General features: G+C 41.6%; 1 pseudogene; it reads right to left on the bottom strand.

The window, feature by feature from the left end:
* Positions 1-10,474: 10,474 nt before the first annotated feature.
* LOC136125370 (coiled-coil domain-containing protein 117 pseudogene) lies at positions 10,475-12,284 on the bottom strand (annotated as a pseudogene).
* Between the last annotated feature and the right edge of the window lie 5,820 nt (positions 12,285-18,104).

The following is an 18,104-nucleotide window of genomic DNA, read 5'->3' as shown; positions in this document are numbered from 1 at the left end:
TCTCCGATCTTGACTTTCATGAATATTTTCAGCATTATTTTATATTTCAAGACAAGAGTCTGTAGGGTTATCCACTTATGATATTTTCATAATACCTAGTATCATTCTGTATACATCCTAGGTACGTGATAAGTGTTTTTAATTGTTTTAACCATAAATGCAGAATAATCATGAAATCTAGAGATCACTTACAGAACATACAGTAGTCCTTTCTATGAAGAAAAAATGCATTTTATTAACAGATGTAATTTTACTACATGGCTGATGAGTTTCAGGTTTATTCTTGCCCTCTGGGCAAGAATGATAGCAATTGATTTAAAATCACAGCTCAAAGAGTTCCTTTTGTACTAGAAAGCAAGCATTTTGGGGGCAAAAGATGAGTTTTTACAGAAGAAAGAATTTTCCTTTTGGGATCTTACTGGTTTTCTCACTATTTCAATCTTAAGTTAGATAAATTGAGCCACTTCGGAAATCCTTCACACCAAATGCTCAAACTAAGTTCCTCTCTTGCCTCTCAAGGAAAATGTGGTGGAGTTCATTCTTCACAAAGGAGCCTGGACACATCCCACACTCTACCTGTGAAGGGGCATCAGCACATAAATCATTTAGCAAGAAATAGCAGTCTTATTAAATTTTACCTCTTCATTAGGCTTTTTTCAGTTCAGACTTCCTTTATATTCGCAAAGCCATTCCTTTCTTTAAAAATGTCTTAAGACTCCTAGGGCATTGGGTTGACCTGAGAGGCAGAAGAAGTGGCCTGCTCCAGAGGAAAAAGATCCATTTTCATTCCTTTGGAAATTTCTGAAGTTATAATCTCAGCATTGTCAAGGGGATGGTACATTTCCTCTTGAAAGATAATTGCAACTACAAAGGAATGGAGCAGAAGAAGGAATTGTTCTCATCTCAAATGCCATATTCATGATCTAGTAATGTGAATTTCATGTACTGATAAGTATTGATACTGTTTTAATGGATTTACATGAAGATATTTTAAATCATAATTTTCAGTTCAATTAAATATCAAGTGACATGTTATACTAAGAACTGTAGAGAATAAAAATAAAACATTTTGGGGCTTCCCTGGGGGCAAAGTGGTTAAGAATCCACCTGCCAGTGCAGGGGACACGGATTCAGCTCTGGTCCAGGAAGATCCCATATGCTGTGGAGCAACTAAGCCCGTGCGCCACAACTACTGAGCCTGCGCTCTAGAGCCTGTGAGCCACAACTACTGAGCCCCTGTGCCACAACAACAGAAGCCTTCATGCCACTGAGATTGGTTCAAGATGGCAGAGTGGAAGGACGTGCACTTACTCCCTCTTGCGAGAGCACTGGAATCACAACTAACTGCTGAACAATCATCGACAGGAAGACACTGGAACTCACCAAAAAAGATACGCCACATCCAAAGACAAAGGAGAAGCCAAAATGAGATGGTAGGAGGGGCGCAATCACAATAAAATCAAATCCCATAACTGTTGGGTGGGTGACTCACAGACTGGAGAACACTTATACCACAGAAGTCTACCCACTGGAGTGAAGGTTCTGAGCCCCACATCAGGCTTCCCAACCTGGGGGTCCAGCAACGGGAGGAGGAATTCCTAGAGAATCAGACTTTGAAGGCTAGTGGGATTTGATTGCAGGACTTTGACAGGACTGGGGGAGACAGAGACTCCACTCTTGGGGGACACACACAAAGTAGTGTGCACATCGGGACCCAGGGGAAGGAGCAATGACTCCAGGGGAGACTGAACCGGACCTACCTGCTAGTGTTGGAGGGTCTCCTGCAGAGGCAGGGGGTGGTTGTGGCTCACTGTGGGGACAAGGACACTTGCAGCAGAAGTTCTGGGAAGTACTCCTTAGTGTGAACCCTACCAGAGTTTGCCATTAGCCCCACCAAAGATCCGGGAAGGCTCCAGTGTTGGGTCACCTCAGGCCAAACAACCAACAGGGAAGGAACCCAGCCCCACCCATCAGCAGACAAACAAAGTTTTACTTAGCTCTGCCCACCAGAAAAACACCCAGCTCTACCCACCACCAGTCCCTCCCATCAGAAAACTTGCACAAGCCTCTTAGATAGCCTCTTCCCCCAGAGGGCAGACAGCAGAAGCAAGAAGAACTACAATCCTGTAGCCTGTGGAACAAAAACCACATTCACAGAAAGACAGACCAGATGAAAAGGTAGAGGGCTATGTACCAGATGAAGGAAGATAAAACCCCAGAAAAACAACTAAATGAATTGGAGATCGGCAACCTTCCAGAAAAAGAATTCAGAAAAATGAGAGTGAAGATGAGAAAAAGAATGGAGGCAAAGATCGAGAAGATGCAAGAAATGTTTAACAAATACCTAGAAGAATTAAAGAATAAACACCTAGAAGAATTAAAGAACAAATAAACAGAGATGAACAATACAATAACTGAAATGAAAAATACACTAGAAGGAATCAACAGCAGAATAACTGAGGCAGAAGAACGGATAAGTGACCTGGAAGACAAAATGGTGGAATTCACTGCTGTGGAACAGAATAAAGAAAAAAGAATGAAAAGAAATGAAGACAGCCTAAGAGACCTCTGGGATAATGTTAAATGCAACAACACTCGCATTATATGGGTCCCAGAAGGAGAAGAGAGAGAGAAAGGACCCGAGAAAATATTCGAAGAGATTATAGTTGAAAACTTCCCTAATATGGGAAAGGAAATAACCACCCAAGTCCAGGAAGTGCAGAGAGTCCCAGGCAGGATAAACCTAAGGAGAAACACACCGCGACGCATAGTAATCAAATTGGCAAAAATTAAAGACAAGGAAAAATTATTGAAAGCAACAAGGGAAAAATGACAAATAACATACAAGGGAACTCCCATAAGCTTAACAGCTGATTTCTCAGCAGAAATGCTACAAGCCAGAAGGGAGTAGCATGACATATTTAAAGTGATGAAAGCGAAGAACCTACAACCAAGATTACTGTACCCAGCAAGGATCTCATTCAGATTCGACAGAGAAATCCAAAGCTTTACAGACAAGCAAAAGCTAAGAGAATTCAGCACCACCAAACCAGCTCTACAAAAAATGCTAGGGGCTTCCCTGGTGGTGCAGTGGTTGGGGGTCCGCCTGCCAATGCTAGGGACGTGGGTTTGTGCCCCAATCTGGGAGGATCCCGTGTGCCGCGGAGCACCTGGGCATGTGGGCCGTGGCCGCTGGGCCTGCGCGTCCGGGGTCTGTATTCCATGGTGGGAGGGGCCACAGCAGTGAGAGGACTGCGTGCCACAAAAAAAGAAAAAAAAAAAAGAAAAAAATGCTAAAGGAAACTCTCTAAGTGGGATATACAAGAGAAGAAAAGGACTTACAAAAAAAACCAAAAACCAAGACAATTAATAAAATGGTAATAGGAACACACATACCAGTAATTACCTTAAACGTGAATGGATTAAATGCTCCAACCAAAAGACACAGGATCGCTGAATGGACACAAGAACAAGACCCATATATATGCTGTCTACAAGAGACCGATTTCAAACCTAGGGACACATACACACTGAAAGTGAAGGGATAGAAAAAGATATTCCACGCAAATAGAAATCAAAAGAAAGCTGGAGTAGCAATACTCATATCAGATAAAATAGACTTGAAAATAAAGAATGTTACAAGAGACAAGGAAAAACACTACATGATGATCAAGGGATCAATCCAAGAAGAAGATATAACAATTATAAATATATATGCACTCAACATAGGAGCACCTCAATACATAAGGCAACTGCTAACAGCTATAAAAGAGGAAATCGACAGTAACACAATCATAGTGGGGGACTTTAACACCTCACTTCCACCAATAGACAGATCATCCAAACAGAAAACTAATAAGGAAAAACAAGCTCTAAATGACACAATAGACCAGATAGATTTAATTGATATTTATAGGACATTCCATCCAAAACCCGCAGATTACACTTTCTTCTCAAGTGCACATGGAAGATTCTCCAATATAGACCATATCTTGGGTCCCAAATCAAGCCTCAGTAAATTTAAGAAAATTGAATCATATCAAGCATCTTCTCTGACCACAATACTATGAGATTAGAACTGAATTACAGGGAAAAAAATAAAAAACACAAACACACGGAGGCTAAATAATACGTTACTAAACAACCAAGAGAACACTGAAGAAATCAAAGAGGAAATAAAAAAATACCTACAGACAAATGACAATGAAAACACAACGATCCAAAACCTATGGGATGCAGCAGAAGCAGTTCTAAGAGGGAAGTTTATAGCAATACAGTCCTACCTCAAGAAACAAGAAAAATGTCAAATAAACGATCTAACCTTACACCTTAAGGAGCTACATAAAGAAAAACAAACAAAACCCAAAGTTAGTAGAATGAAAGAAATCATAAAGATCAGAGCAGAAATCAATGAAATAGAAACAAAGAAAACAATAGCAAAGATCAATAAAACTAAAAGCTGGCTCTTTGAGAAGATAAACAAAAAGATAAACCATTAGCCAGACTCATCAAGAAAAAGAGGGAAAGGACTCAAATCAATAAAATTAGAAACGAAAAAGAAGTTACAACAGACACCGCAGAAATACAAAGCATCCTACAAGCAACTCTATGCCAATAAAATGGACAACCTGGAAGAAATGGACAAATTCTTAGAAAGATATAACCTTCCAAGACTGAACCAGGAAGCAACAGAAAATATAAGCAGACCAATCACAAGTAATGAAATTGAAACTGTGATTAAAAACCTTGCAACAAAGAAAAGTCCAGGACCAGATGGCTTCACAAGTGAATTCTATCAAACATTTAGAGAAGAGCTAACACCCATCCTTCTCAAACTCTTCCAAAAAATTGCAGAGGAAGGAACACTCCCAAACTCATTCTATGAGGCCACGGTCACCCTGATACCAAAACCAGACAAAGATACTACAAAAAAAGAAAATTACAGACCAATATCATTGATGAATATAGATGCAAAAATTCTCAACAAAATATTAGCAAACAGAATCCAACAACACATTAAAAGGCTAATACAGCATGATCAAGTGGGATTTATCCCAGGGATGCAAGGATTCTTCAATATAGTCAAATCAATCAATGTGATACACCATATTAACAAATTGAAGAAGAAAAACCATATGATCATCTCAATAGTGCAGAAAAAGCTTTTGACAAAATTCAACACCCATTTATGATAAAAACTCTCCAGAAAATGGGCATAGAGGGAACCTACCTCAACATAATAAAGGTCATATATGACAAACCCACAGCAAACGTCATTCTCAATGGTGAGAAACTGAAAGCATTTCCTCTAAGATTAGGAACAAGACAAGGATGTCCATGCTCGCCACTATTACTCAACATAGTTTTGGAAGTCCTAGCCACGGCAATCAGAGAAGAAAAGAAATAAAAGGAATACAAATCGGAAAAGAAGAAGTAAAAGTGTCACTGTTTGCAGATGACATGAACCTATACACAGAGTATCCTAAAGACGCCACCAGAAAACTACAAGAGGTAATCAATGAATTTGGTAAAGTTGCAGGATACAAAATTAATGCATAGAAATCCCTTGGATTCCTATAAACTAATGATGAAAAATCTGAAAGAGGAATTAAGGAAACACTCCCATTTACCACTGCAACAAAAATAATAAAATACCTAGGAATAAACCTACCTAGGGAGACAAAACACCTGTATGCAGAAAACTATAAGACACTGATGAAAGAAATTAAAGATGATAGAAACAGGAGAGATATACCATGTTCTTGGATTGGAAGAATCATCACTGTGAAAATGAGTATAGTACCCAAAGCAATCTACAGATTCAATGCAATCCCTATCAAACTATCAATGGCATTTTTTACAGAACTAGAACAAAAAATCTTAAAATTTGGATGGAGACACAAAAGACCCCAAATAGCCATAGCAGTCTTGAGGGGAAAAAAACGAGCTGGAGGAATCAGACTCCCTGATTTCAGACTATACTACAAAGCTACAGTAATCAAGACAATATGGTACTGGCACAAAAACAGAAATATAGATCAATGAAACAAAATAGAAAGCCCAGAGACAGAAAGCCCACGCATCTATGGTCAACTAATCTATTACAAAGGAGGCAAGGATATACAATGGAGAAAAGAAAGTCTCTTCAATAAGTGGTGCTGGGAAAACTGGACAGCTACATGTAAAAGAATGAAATTAGAACACTCCCTAACACCATACACAAAAATAAACTGAAAATGGATTAGAGACCTAAATGTAAGGCCAGACACTATTAAACTCTTAGAGGAAAACATAGGAAGAACACTTTTTTTTTTTTTTGCGGTACGCGGGCCTCTCACTGTTGTGGCCTCTCTCGTTGTGGAGCACAGGCTCCGGACGTGCAGGCTCAGTGGCCATGGCTCACGGGCCCAGCCGCTCCACGGCATGTGGGATCTTTTCAGACCGGGGCATGAACCCGTGTCCCCTGCATCGGCAGGCGGACTCTCAACCACTGTGCCACCAGGGAAGCCCAAGAACACTCTTTGACATAAATTACAGCAAGATCTTTTTTGATCCACCTCCTAGAGTAATGGAAATAACAACAAAAATAAACAAATGGGACCTAATGAAACTTCCAAGTTTTTGCACAGCAAAGGAAACCATAAAGAAAATGAAAACACAATCCTCAGAATGGGAGAAAATATTTGCAAACGCATCAACGGACAAAGGATTAATCTCCAAAATATATAAACAGCTTATGCAGCTCAATATTTAAAAAACAAACAACCCAATTAACAAATGGGCAGAAGACCTAAACAGACATTTCTCCAAAGAAGACATACAGATGGCCAAGAAGCACATGAAAAGCTGCTCAACGTCACTAATTATTAGAGAAATGCAAATCAAAACTGCAATGAGGTATCGCCTCACACCAGTTAGAATGGCCATCATCAGAAAATCTACAAACAACAAATGCTGATAATTTTCCTTTCAAATCTGGACTTCCTCACTCCCTCAAAATTCCAAGTTGATTCAACTAACATGTATTTTGTACCTATTATGTGCTAGACATTGTGGTGGGGAGGCATCAATGGACAAGAGGCAGCCTGTTTAGAACTTGGATATTTAATAGACATGAGGGACCATGAGATCTGACCCCATCCTTAAATACCTGTAGATTAAATGTCTTGGTTGAATGCATGTGTAGGAGTCAGAGACTTTTGAACCTGTGAAGGTGGGTGAATCAATTTCTTATCTTTATTTCCAGATGTTGAACTTCACTGCTTCAAAAAGACTTGAACCTCTGATGAAAGAACCAGAAGGATGCTTGTGAAATAGCAGGGGTTTCGCTTGCCTTGGCTCGTTACAAATCTATGAAGTACTGGTTCACTGCCTTGGGTAACCATACAAGATCTCTTTCAAACATCTCTCCTTTCTGTTGCTTCTACTTCCCCTTAAACATCTGGTGGACGATGGAAAAAACACCTTGATTTATAGTATCACAAAACAACACCATAAGAATGGGTAAAATTAAATAAATACATACACAGAGAAAAGGTAAATGTGAATCCACTGACTTGAAATGCGTTCTTTTTTCTTTCCAAAATGCTTAAGAAATTTTACTGAAAACAATAAAATACAGAAACACCAGATTCTCATCTTAAAGTAGAACAGCATCTTCCGCAACTTTCCTAGTCCTCCACCATTCTTATTACTATTAAAAAACAAAACCAAGTTCCAGATCCAAAATAATTAACGAACCTGCTGGTAAACAGTTTTCTCATGGTTCTAGCTTCCACCTTTTCAAGAATGAGTAGCAATTTTTATTAGCTTTGCACCTTTTCAAGAATGAGTAGCAATTTTTATTTGATTAATATCTGTGAGAACTGGACTTAACTTTCTTCATATTAATTTAAAAAACAAAACAAAACCACACGCACCCTAATCAAACCCAGAGAAAATACACATTTGTTCATTAAAGCTCACCTGCCTTAGATAATTTTTTCTTTTCACATGTTGGCATAGTAAGCCACTGTTTGATCCATGCGCAAAAGCTGTACGAAATGACCAGACCTGTCAATTCCCTAGGGAAACCTCACGGCAAAAGCAGAAGCCTTCCTCTACAAAAGAAAAACAAAGCAGAGGCATGGGGACTGTGGAGACAGCTCAGATGAATAAGCATCACAAGGATGAAGAAGACAATTTTTGTACAAACATATGCAAGATAAAGTTTAAAAAGGAGCATTGAGCATCCATGTTTCCTGCAGAAATAATGATCATGTCAGATAAAAGGACTCGTGAAACAAGTTCTGCTTAGCTCTTAATTCACAGAATCTTGTTAGTTCTCTCCTACATATACCCGTGGTTTCAGAGCTCTTCCTTCCTCCTGTTCACTGATCTGGATCCCAGGCCTGCCCAACAATCTCTGTAGAAGACAGTGGTAGTGTGTTTGCGTCCTTCTTTGGAAAGCTGTCACCTCTCCTTCACCTGAACACTGGGATTAACTCCAAATTCCAGGCAGTCACTCCATGCTTTTGAGCTGTAGCAGAATAAACATTTTAGAGTAGAGGTTTCTTTAAGGCTACAAACTTTTCAAGTTGGTCCCATTAACAAGGACCTAGGGGCAGGAGTTTTTTAAACAGCATGAATCAAACACTTGCACGTTTCAACAGAATACAATTTACATTCATCTCTAAATCTGAGATTAAGAAACTATTAGCTAGTTTCCAACTGGTTTCAATACTGGTTTGAAGTTTGAATAATTTTACTGTGCAGACATGATTCTGTTTAAATATGAAACATCAAATCTTTTCCTGACTATCAAGACAGAAACAGAGAAAGCAGGAACAACAGGCAGGAGAAGAAACAGTCCAGTTAACAGACTTGTGACTTCTATGCCATCTGTAACAAGGGGAGGGACTTCGGCACGGGTTTCAAAATTGCCTGGGAGCTGTCGCCTAAAGTCACCTCTGCTTGGCACAAACCATGTTTTCTACACAAGGTGTCTGATTCCTACAAAGGCAAAAGAAACCCAGAAAGCAAAACAGAAGGAACTGGGGTGGTCTCCTGTTGTCTGATAAAAGGGCTAATATTACACTCATTTAACAAGTTATAGTGGATATTCTGTAGCACTAAAGGAACTGTCATTTTACTTTGTACTACCGAGTCCTTGCCAAGCAGAAGAGCTCTTCCTGAGAAATAAAGAACTTCAATCCTGGTTACCCTCAGAGGACACCTTGAGCCTGGGTAAGGTCCTCAAGATGAAGATTTCCTGCTAGCAGGAAGGTATTTTCTACTAACTTTTTTTTTTTTTTTGGTACGTGGGCCTCTCACAGTTGTGGCCTCTCCCGTTGCGGAGCACAGGCTCCAGACGCGCAGGCTCAGCGGCCATGGCTCACGGGCCCAGCCGCTCCACGGCATGTGGGATCTTCCCGGACTGGGGCATGAACCTGTGTCCCCTGCATCAGCAGGCGGACCCTCAACCACTACGCCACCAGGGAAGCCCTCTGCTAACTTTTAGGCTTACTGCACAACAGTTGAAACAACAGGCAAGTTGGCTATCTCAGTAAATCTCAATGTCACTTGCCCATATGTGCTCAGCTAATTATTCAGTCACTGTTTTCTAAATTAACATTAAACAACTCAACTTGCTTTTTTTTAACTACAGAATTTATATGCTGGGCTTAGCTGATACAGCACTGCCCCAGGATTACCCGAGGGATGCTTCTCCCAGAGCCCGTTCGCACATGGTTTACCTCACAATCTTTTAAACTATCACTCAAGGTTAATTAAGCTGTAAACATTACTGAATAGCTGGGCTTATCAATTTTGGAAGGGAAACCAAGGAGCGATGGTAGCACAAGGCAAAAAAGCCTCGAAGGAAAAACCTTTTCTTTGTATTTTTCGTTGCATTTTCAGAGGCAAAGAGGGGAGCCACAATGCTACTGGCTATTTAATCAATATAGCTACACTGAATTGACAACTGATATACAGGTTTCAGAGCCTCTGTTAAATTCCCCAGCATAGGCTTAAACCACTGCCTTCTTCCTCCTTCCCCCCAATGATAGTCACCACTGTAAACAGAGCTCACGTCTACAGATGAAGCTGTGGCTCGACTGCCAGGGTACCCGTAGTAGGAGAGCATCCTACTTTCTTAATGCATCATTTTCAACTCAAGTATCTGAATGATTTAGACAATGTGACAGATGACTCAGAAGTCATGCTTACACATTTAGCTTCTATACTTGACTTTGCAGAATGTACTCCTTATTCCTTTAATAAGCCCCCTAGAAAACTGCTTTTCCCTTGAGACAAGTTTCCTTGGCAAAAAGTTGAATTCAAGAAATGGCTACCCCAAATGAGAGTCCCATCCCAAATCACAGGTGGAGATATTACACCCATTTCAAAACTTTCAAGTCCCTATACTGTACAAGCAGGCTCATGACTGAACACATAAGCCTTCTAAATTTGACAACTTTACTGTAGAAAGTGGCTTCTAGAGTTCCATCTCTTCTTCTGTGCAAGCAGCTGTCTCCAAACTATTGTAAACAGGCAACCCTGTCTGCGAGGTTCTAAGAACAGTTCAGTTCTTTGAGGGAAGACAGTGCCAGCAGCTGCACACTTACTTTGGCTCTCTCCTGCATAGTTCTTAGCATTAGATGACGGCTTTATCAGAAAGGAGTTCAGGGAGAGGCTTCCAGAGCACAAGCTCCCTGAAGGACGGCTCATGGACTCAATCATTTTCTTGGTAAAGACTTCATCAAATTCCCTCTTCAAACCTGTTTTCATGGTATCAGGAAGGACAAGCCTGGGAAGACGGTTAATATTTCTGTCAGCTTCAAGTTCATCTTCATCAGTTATTCTGTCCTCAATTTCCCGAAGCCTCCTTCGGGCAACTTCACACTGTGGTTCTCCTGTTGTCTGACTGATCTCTTCACAAATAACAACTAACATGCCAGGTGCAGAAAGGCCACTAGTGCACGGATTTACTCCATGACCCTCTATATCCTGATGTGCACAAAGAATCCAGTCATTAGGACCAGCACAGAGCTCTGCTTCAGTTATAGCCTCTTCTTTCTTACTGGACAATCCTCCTCTCGCTTGTGTTTCTTTCTACGGTGAACTGCGGTGAACTGAAACACATCGGCGCGCCGCGCTCCCGCCCGGGCTGCTTGGGGGCCCCGACTGCTGGGCCAGCCCGGCGCGTCCAGCCCCAGCTGGAAGGACGGCTTAGGAAAGCCGGCGGCGGCTGCAGGAAGTCCGAGCCGCCGCCCAGGGGGGAGGCGACTGAAGAGTCCGCAGAGCGCCGCCGTGGCGGGGGAGACTAGGAGGCTGCGCCCGCGGCCCCCATGAAATGCATTCTTCCCAGAAACACACCTTCAACCTGTCATTGTATTTCTAAGTTTGATAAATGCGCTCCTTTTAAAATTTACATATGCTGCTTCCCCAAGGCAGGAGGACCTGATAATGACAGTAGCAACAATGTTCTGAGGAAGTGGTGCTTTGTATCAATCCAGAACTATCGTTTGGAAATCTATCTTTTGCTGCAGAAGAAAAAACTGCTACTGAACTTTTAACCGGAACTTTCTTTTTATTACAGAGAGGGTGCTAAACGATCACTAGATGACCACTGTTTTACGATTTTACGTTATTTTCGTCGACTTTTTCATTTGGAAAAGTTATCTAGAGCCTTGGAACAATGTTGCCGAGGAATGCACCACCAACCCGAGGCTGTTCTCAGGGAACTCAAGGTCAAATAGGCACACATAATATTGGATTATGAAGCACCCTGCTGCACTCCAGGTTCAAATATGTGCACCCTATGTCCTGTCTCCAGCGCGTGGAATGAACTCTTTAGACAGCGTTTATACAGTTAAAGACACTGTATCATGAATGCCAGAGACGACGGTGACACCTTTTTTGTTCCTTTTGTAGAATGTTAAATGATCATCGTGTGGAATTTATTAAGCATCCCAATATACAGATGATAAGAAATAAGAGTTATACTTATTAGGTAGCTTAAGAAACTACTGGAGAAGCCAAAGGCGCAAGTCTGCTAGTAGAAGATAATTTCCAAATGTCTGAAAAGGAAGATGACAAGAACTGAAAAAAATTCAGCATTTCATTTTAATCTCAGAAAAAAAGGGTGACTGTGGTGGTGTGGGCCTGATTTTTAGCAGGAGCATCTTGTCCTGTTAATGCACAGCAACGTCCTGATTACCTCGTTGTTCATCATATCGCAGGGTAGCAGTTTGGCCTGATGATTGCAGAGGACAAGTGCCGCCGTGATAGCCAGCTTCCTGCATTCGTCACGATTCTCGTTCCCATCCCCAGGGTCCGTATCCTCTCAGTGACTCACAAAAGTGCCACTGTCATCATAATGCCAGGCATGTTAATATTGTAAATTGTGACCTCTAGTCCAAAAATAGTTATCTTCATTTATTATCAAAAGGGGATCTTTTACTTTCATCAGAAGCTTAAACAAGTATAAGTCTCCCCACTCTGGTCTAAGACTATCACATAGCAAAAACAAATCTTTATGGCTATTACTTTTGTGTTTAGTTTTTCATGTGACATAAACTAAGTATGGCTGTATCCTTAAATGAACTCTCAAGTCCTTCTCTAATGACCTTCTTGGCTATTAATTAGACTTTCAAACTAGTACTTGAGTTCAGAGTCCAGTGATGAGAGAAAAAGTTGAGCTCAATAAATCCAAGAGCACAGTCATGTATTTTTCATACTGTGCTTTCCCAGGAGTGGTTCACCCTCAAAATGGTGCCTCAGCTGTAATAACACCCTAATAGCCCTAGATGGACACAAAATCAATGCAAATCTCTAGACATTTTGAGCTCTCCCATTATAACAGGATACGCATTTTGCAGGATAACAGAGTAGCTTATTACAGATGGGGCTGCCGTTGTCCTGAGGATGCTGGCATGCCTCAGTTTCCCCCACGTGGTTGCTCCTTGCTTTCTGGCAGCTTGCGGAGAAAAGCCAGCAGCTCCAGATAGCACAGTGGAAAAAAACCACCACTGTGTTCCTGGGGTTAAGCCTTGACCCTGCCAACTACTGGCTTGCTCCAAACAGCCAGCTCTCAGTAGGGGCTTCTTTGACCTCTATTTTCTCCTTTTTTTCCTTTCCGTGATACTTTATGGATACTTCTATTTTCACATTTACATTACATTAGAAAAATAGATGTCTATCCTTCAGTAAGATTTCCCTGTGTGCCAAGCTAAGTGATTTACGTACAAATTTACGTATTATAACCTCATGCAAGTTAGTAATACTATCCTCATATTCCAGTTTTACACAAAGCACTAGGCTGTGTGCTGGGCGTTCTTCCCTCCCTGTATATTCCCAGTACAAGGCTGTACTTTATAAATGAGGAAACTGAGGAAACTGAAACGCAGGGAAGTTAAGGTCACTCAGCTAGTAAGTAGACGACCTATGATTTGAACTGATATCCAAAGCCCATACTCTTAGCCATGGTCATCTGCTGCTGCTCTTAGAGGCTTACATATCTGTCTTTTGCTACTAGTCTGCTGGCACCTTGAGAATAGGGACAACATTTTAGTCAACTGTTCTCTCCTTTGTGTCTTGCACAATGTTGGAATTTAGCAATTCTTGCGCTCATCTTTACAAAAAAGCTATTATTTGCTCTGCCTAAAGCAAAGGCCCAGCCCCCAGAGCCAGTTGGCCATTCAGGAAACATTTTTGGAGGGCTTCTTTTCCGGAGGAAAGGTGCTGCAAGGCTGAGAACCTACCACACCTAACGCTTCTCTCTGTACAGAGTACCCACAAGTGCACTGGGCCCAGGTGGACATGTTTGTCTCAGGTAACACAGTTCTCCTGGACCACAGCTGACTGGGTCAGAGATCTGGGCCGGGGCATCTTTAGACCGGCCTGTGGCGTCTGAGCTAAGTTGCTGTGACAGCTGCCTAATGATGAAACGAATCAAATCCTCTCCCGAAGAGGTTAGATGTGAGACACACAAAGAAGGCACTAATGCCAAGAGACACACAGAAAGAAGTCCACTATACAGAGGTTAGGAGATGACAGAAGACCTGACGGAGCTGGAGTTTGGGGAGAGGGCAGAGCAGTGCTGGGGAACAGGAACAGAGGCAGCAAAGGCACCCAGGGGACTGGAGTCACTGCTTGGCTCACCAGAGCTGCTGGTGTGTCCCCAACAACGAGCCTGCTCTCCAGGGAGCACTAGGCCGCAGGCTGCTGAGCCCGCCTCCCCAGCTTCCTTCCTTCCTTTGTATCCCTATCACTGAGATCATCTCAGAATGTCTCAGAGCCAGTTGCTGAGGCGCGGAGGGGTGGGGCCCAGGCTAAAAAAAAAAATGATGAAAACACACGATCCCAATCTTTAAGGAGCTATAATTTAATGAGGCAGATAGAGATGTTCATAGGTGACTATAATCCAAGACTAGATATGCTTGGATGGACTGGACTATACATCAAAGGGCTCTCTAAAAGGGGCTCCCGGGACACCGCTACACGCTCTCATGACAGGCCTATTTGACAGAGCTGGGAATGGAGGGAATGGGTGGAAACTGGGAAGACGAAGAAAGCAAAAACCCATTATAATTCTGCTCCTATTTGAATTCATATACTTCAGTAATTGCCTGCAGTGCTGAAAGACAGCCTAATCTTTCTGTTAATGTTATCTTTAATAAAAACTCTCTCTTAGTATATTCTGAGTGAGTTTGGTGTTCATTAGGGTGAGGGACAAATAGCAGATGAGTTACAGCACTGCATCATGAAGACGGAACCTGCCATGACTTATTCAAGCCTGAGCTGGGGCATTTACTCCTCCCCTTCATCTGGGGGGACGGAAATCACAGCTTGAATTACAAGCTGGCTTTATAAGGTGCACCCTGGATATCCCGGTCCTGGACCTGCCCCACAGTTACAAAGTGAATAGGGAATCAAATCAAGTCAACCACAGGCTGACCTTTGTATGTTCAAGGCCTGGGTAAGAAAGGGGACCCCTCTCTTTTTGTTCAGATTGCGATCAGTCCAGTTCTAAGATTACGATGGAGAAGGCCACATCCTTCCCGAAACTTAACTGGTCATTCTTTTCTAAGCCTGTGACCTAGCTGCCTATACAGTCAGAAATTTGAGGTTGCTGAAGGGCAGCTCTGAGAAATAGTGGATCTTGCTTCTCTAGTCTCCTGCGGTCATGGGGGTCGCAGAGTTGGCCTATGTTGTCTGGATGGGTACGCTAGGACGCTATTACACACAGCCCATTGCTACACTGAACTGAACGGCCACGAGAGCAAATATGTCCCTCAACCTAACAACAGCTCACATTTTGTGAATGCTAATGGAGTGTCAGGCCCCTTGAAGCCATGTCTTCTTCCTTACCACGTCCTCTGAGGGAGTGGACAACAATAACTATTATTAGTCTGACACTGTAGATGAGGAGAGGGATACTTAAGAAAATAAGTAACTTGACCCAAATAACATGGCCGGTTAGTGGTGAAGACATGGGATTTGAACCCACTCTTTTGGACTTGAGAAGTCCCTCTGTTTATTACCCCAATACACTGCTTTCCAAACATCTCAAGGAAGGATTATACTCTCTTACAAAGAGAATGGAGTGAAAGCAGTGAGTGTCCAGCTTCTGCAATAACGCCAGTAAACTGGTCAGTCCTTGTGGATGATTTCTACTCAAGCACCAAGATTTTCTTAGATATCTACATGGTTTCTTTCTCTTTCCACCTCTGGAATTCTCTTGTAGTGATTTTTTTTTTTTTTCCATCTTTGCAGAGGTTCTCTGGTGGAAACACATCAGCAGAGAGCAGTGATGTGAAATAATTTCTTCCACTGCCCAAGATTAGCTATTCACTACTTTAGTCCACAAGTAAAGCAGTGCATATTTTAAATGCCATCCCCTGAGTAACCAGAGTCTGCAGCTTCATCCCGCTGGGCCAAAATTAATTAGAGGTGAATATCATAATAGAACAGTATTGATCGCAGCATATCACTAAGAAGTGTTGGTCTGTGTTAATTAACATGATTCACCATCAACACTCAGTATATTTATATACAATCAACACAGGTATTTGTCTACATAGACCAATAGATTTTTTAGTGGTGGCAGAACTCACCTCAGAAATGATCCACAGATTCAAATGCTTGTCCCTTCTGCCTCTACCCAAACCCTGCCCACCACACACACACAGTGGGGTGGCCTAATTGTCTCCATATTGGCTATTTCAAAGCACATTGTATAGCATTTGGAACATATGAATATTTGGAAGCCGAGAAATAGAAAATGTTGGCATAAATGAAGCAGCACCCTGGGGAACCGACTAGAGAAGGATTCCTAGGCAAGTTCAACCTGCCTATAATCTCCCTTTCTCCAAAAGAATCTGAGTATTTCTCTTTTATTTTCATGCAAGCTAATATGCTACACTGCCTGCCGTTTCAACAATTAGAAATTCAATAAAAAATAAACAGCCTCTTTTAAAAGACAAATATCTCCTCGAAAGTTAGGGGGCTATCGGTCAATCAAATTTGTCCAAATTTCTTTTAACCTATTTATTTCAGACAAACTGCATTTAAGAATATGGATAACGGCTCGGTGCTCTGTGACCACCTGGAGGGTTGGGATAGGGAGGGAGACGCAAGAGGGAAGAGATATGGGAACATATGTATATGTATAACTGATTCACTTTGCTATAAAGCAGAAACAAACACACCATTGTAAAGCAATTATACCCCAGTAAAGATGTTAAAAAAAAAAAAAAAAAAAAGAATGTGAGTTTTGCCTGAGTGTTGGGGAGGGAGGCAGTACGTCTTGTGGCCCAGGAGGCTCATCCTTGACTCCAGGAAAGAGAAAAAATTCTTCCTCTCCCACTCCTCTTCCAGAGGGCTTCATGGGGACATCCAACTTCTACAACTCAACTGGGTAATTTTACCCATTCCCTACTTTAGCTATGTTATGGATTAAAGAGGCTTCCATGGACTGGCTTGAGTAGTTAACCACTGTGTGAAACATGGTTTCCAGAGGAAACCACGCTCTGAATACTGAACATCTAATAAACCAATCTTTGGCACAGACCTGTTTGAAACTGGGGACTGTGTGTGTGTGGCTTCAGGCTGTCTCTTCCCTCTCCACCCTGCAATATACTCATCAGACACTGACTGTTCAAGCATGGAAATGCATGTCAAAACAGACAGCTGGAATGCATAGCATGGCTCTGTACACAAAGCTGAAACATCTGGATGAATTGTAGACTATGCTATCCAGATGTTTTAAAACAGTTAGTAGGGCAGGCAGTACTTTTCTATCATTGACATTTTTACCTTTTTTTTTTTTGTATTGAGTAGCCCTAGTCTTTATAACTGCAATGTTCCTTACTAAAACCCACCTTTATTCCAGAGAGGCAGGGCTTACTGAACTCAGTGGGTGCATTAGGCACTGTGCGGGGATTAATTCTGGGTTCTCTTGTAAGATGCAGACTTGGTGTGGATCAGGAAAAGGGGAGCAAGGTGAGCGGCCCGTCTATAAAAATTCCTTTTTATCTTTTTCCTCCCTTTGGCACTCTACTCTGAACCAGAGGCTTGATCTCAGCTCCATTTCAGCTATCTTAAGCCTCTTAACTTTCTGTCCTCTATGGGTGTCCTGTGAAACCTGATTCAAAAGCAGGATGTACTCTATTGCAGTTTTTCTCAAAATACGATCAAGGGCCACAAGCAGAGAAACTCGCTGGCTGTTTAGTGTGAATGCTGATTCCTAGGTCCTACTTGATCTTCTGACTCAAAGTCTCTGGAGGATATGTCCTGGGAATCTGTCTTTTAAATAAACTCTCCAGGTATGTCTAGTGCAAGCTTAAGAGAACTACTGCATTATATAATGCCTTATTCTGATTGTTTCAACTCATGAAACTTTCACTTCAATTTTAGTAACCTATAGAATCTAGAAATCTAAGTAATGTAAGAACAGTTATAAATCAAATATCAGGGTGCTTCTAAAAATGTAATGCAAACAAGTTAGGAACTTGATAATTCATCACAGATACTTGCTCTAGAATCTATTCTGAAGTGTGTTGGGCATTTTTCTCTCTGAAATCTGATTTCCATGTAAGATCAGTAAGGGAATATTTATATTG

This window comes from Phocoena phocoena, chromosome 7, assembly GCF_963924675.1.
Source record: "Phocoena phocoena chromosome 7, mPhoPho1.1, whole genome shotgun sequence".
NCBI classification, from domain to species: Eukaryota; Metazoa; Chordata; class Mammalia; order Artiodactyla; family Phocoenidae; genus Phocoena; species Phocoena phocoena.
Note: the sequence above shows the minus strand (reverse complement) of the source record. Positions and strands in the feature narration are given on the sequence as shown.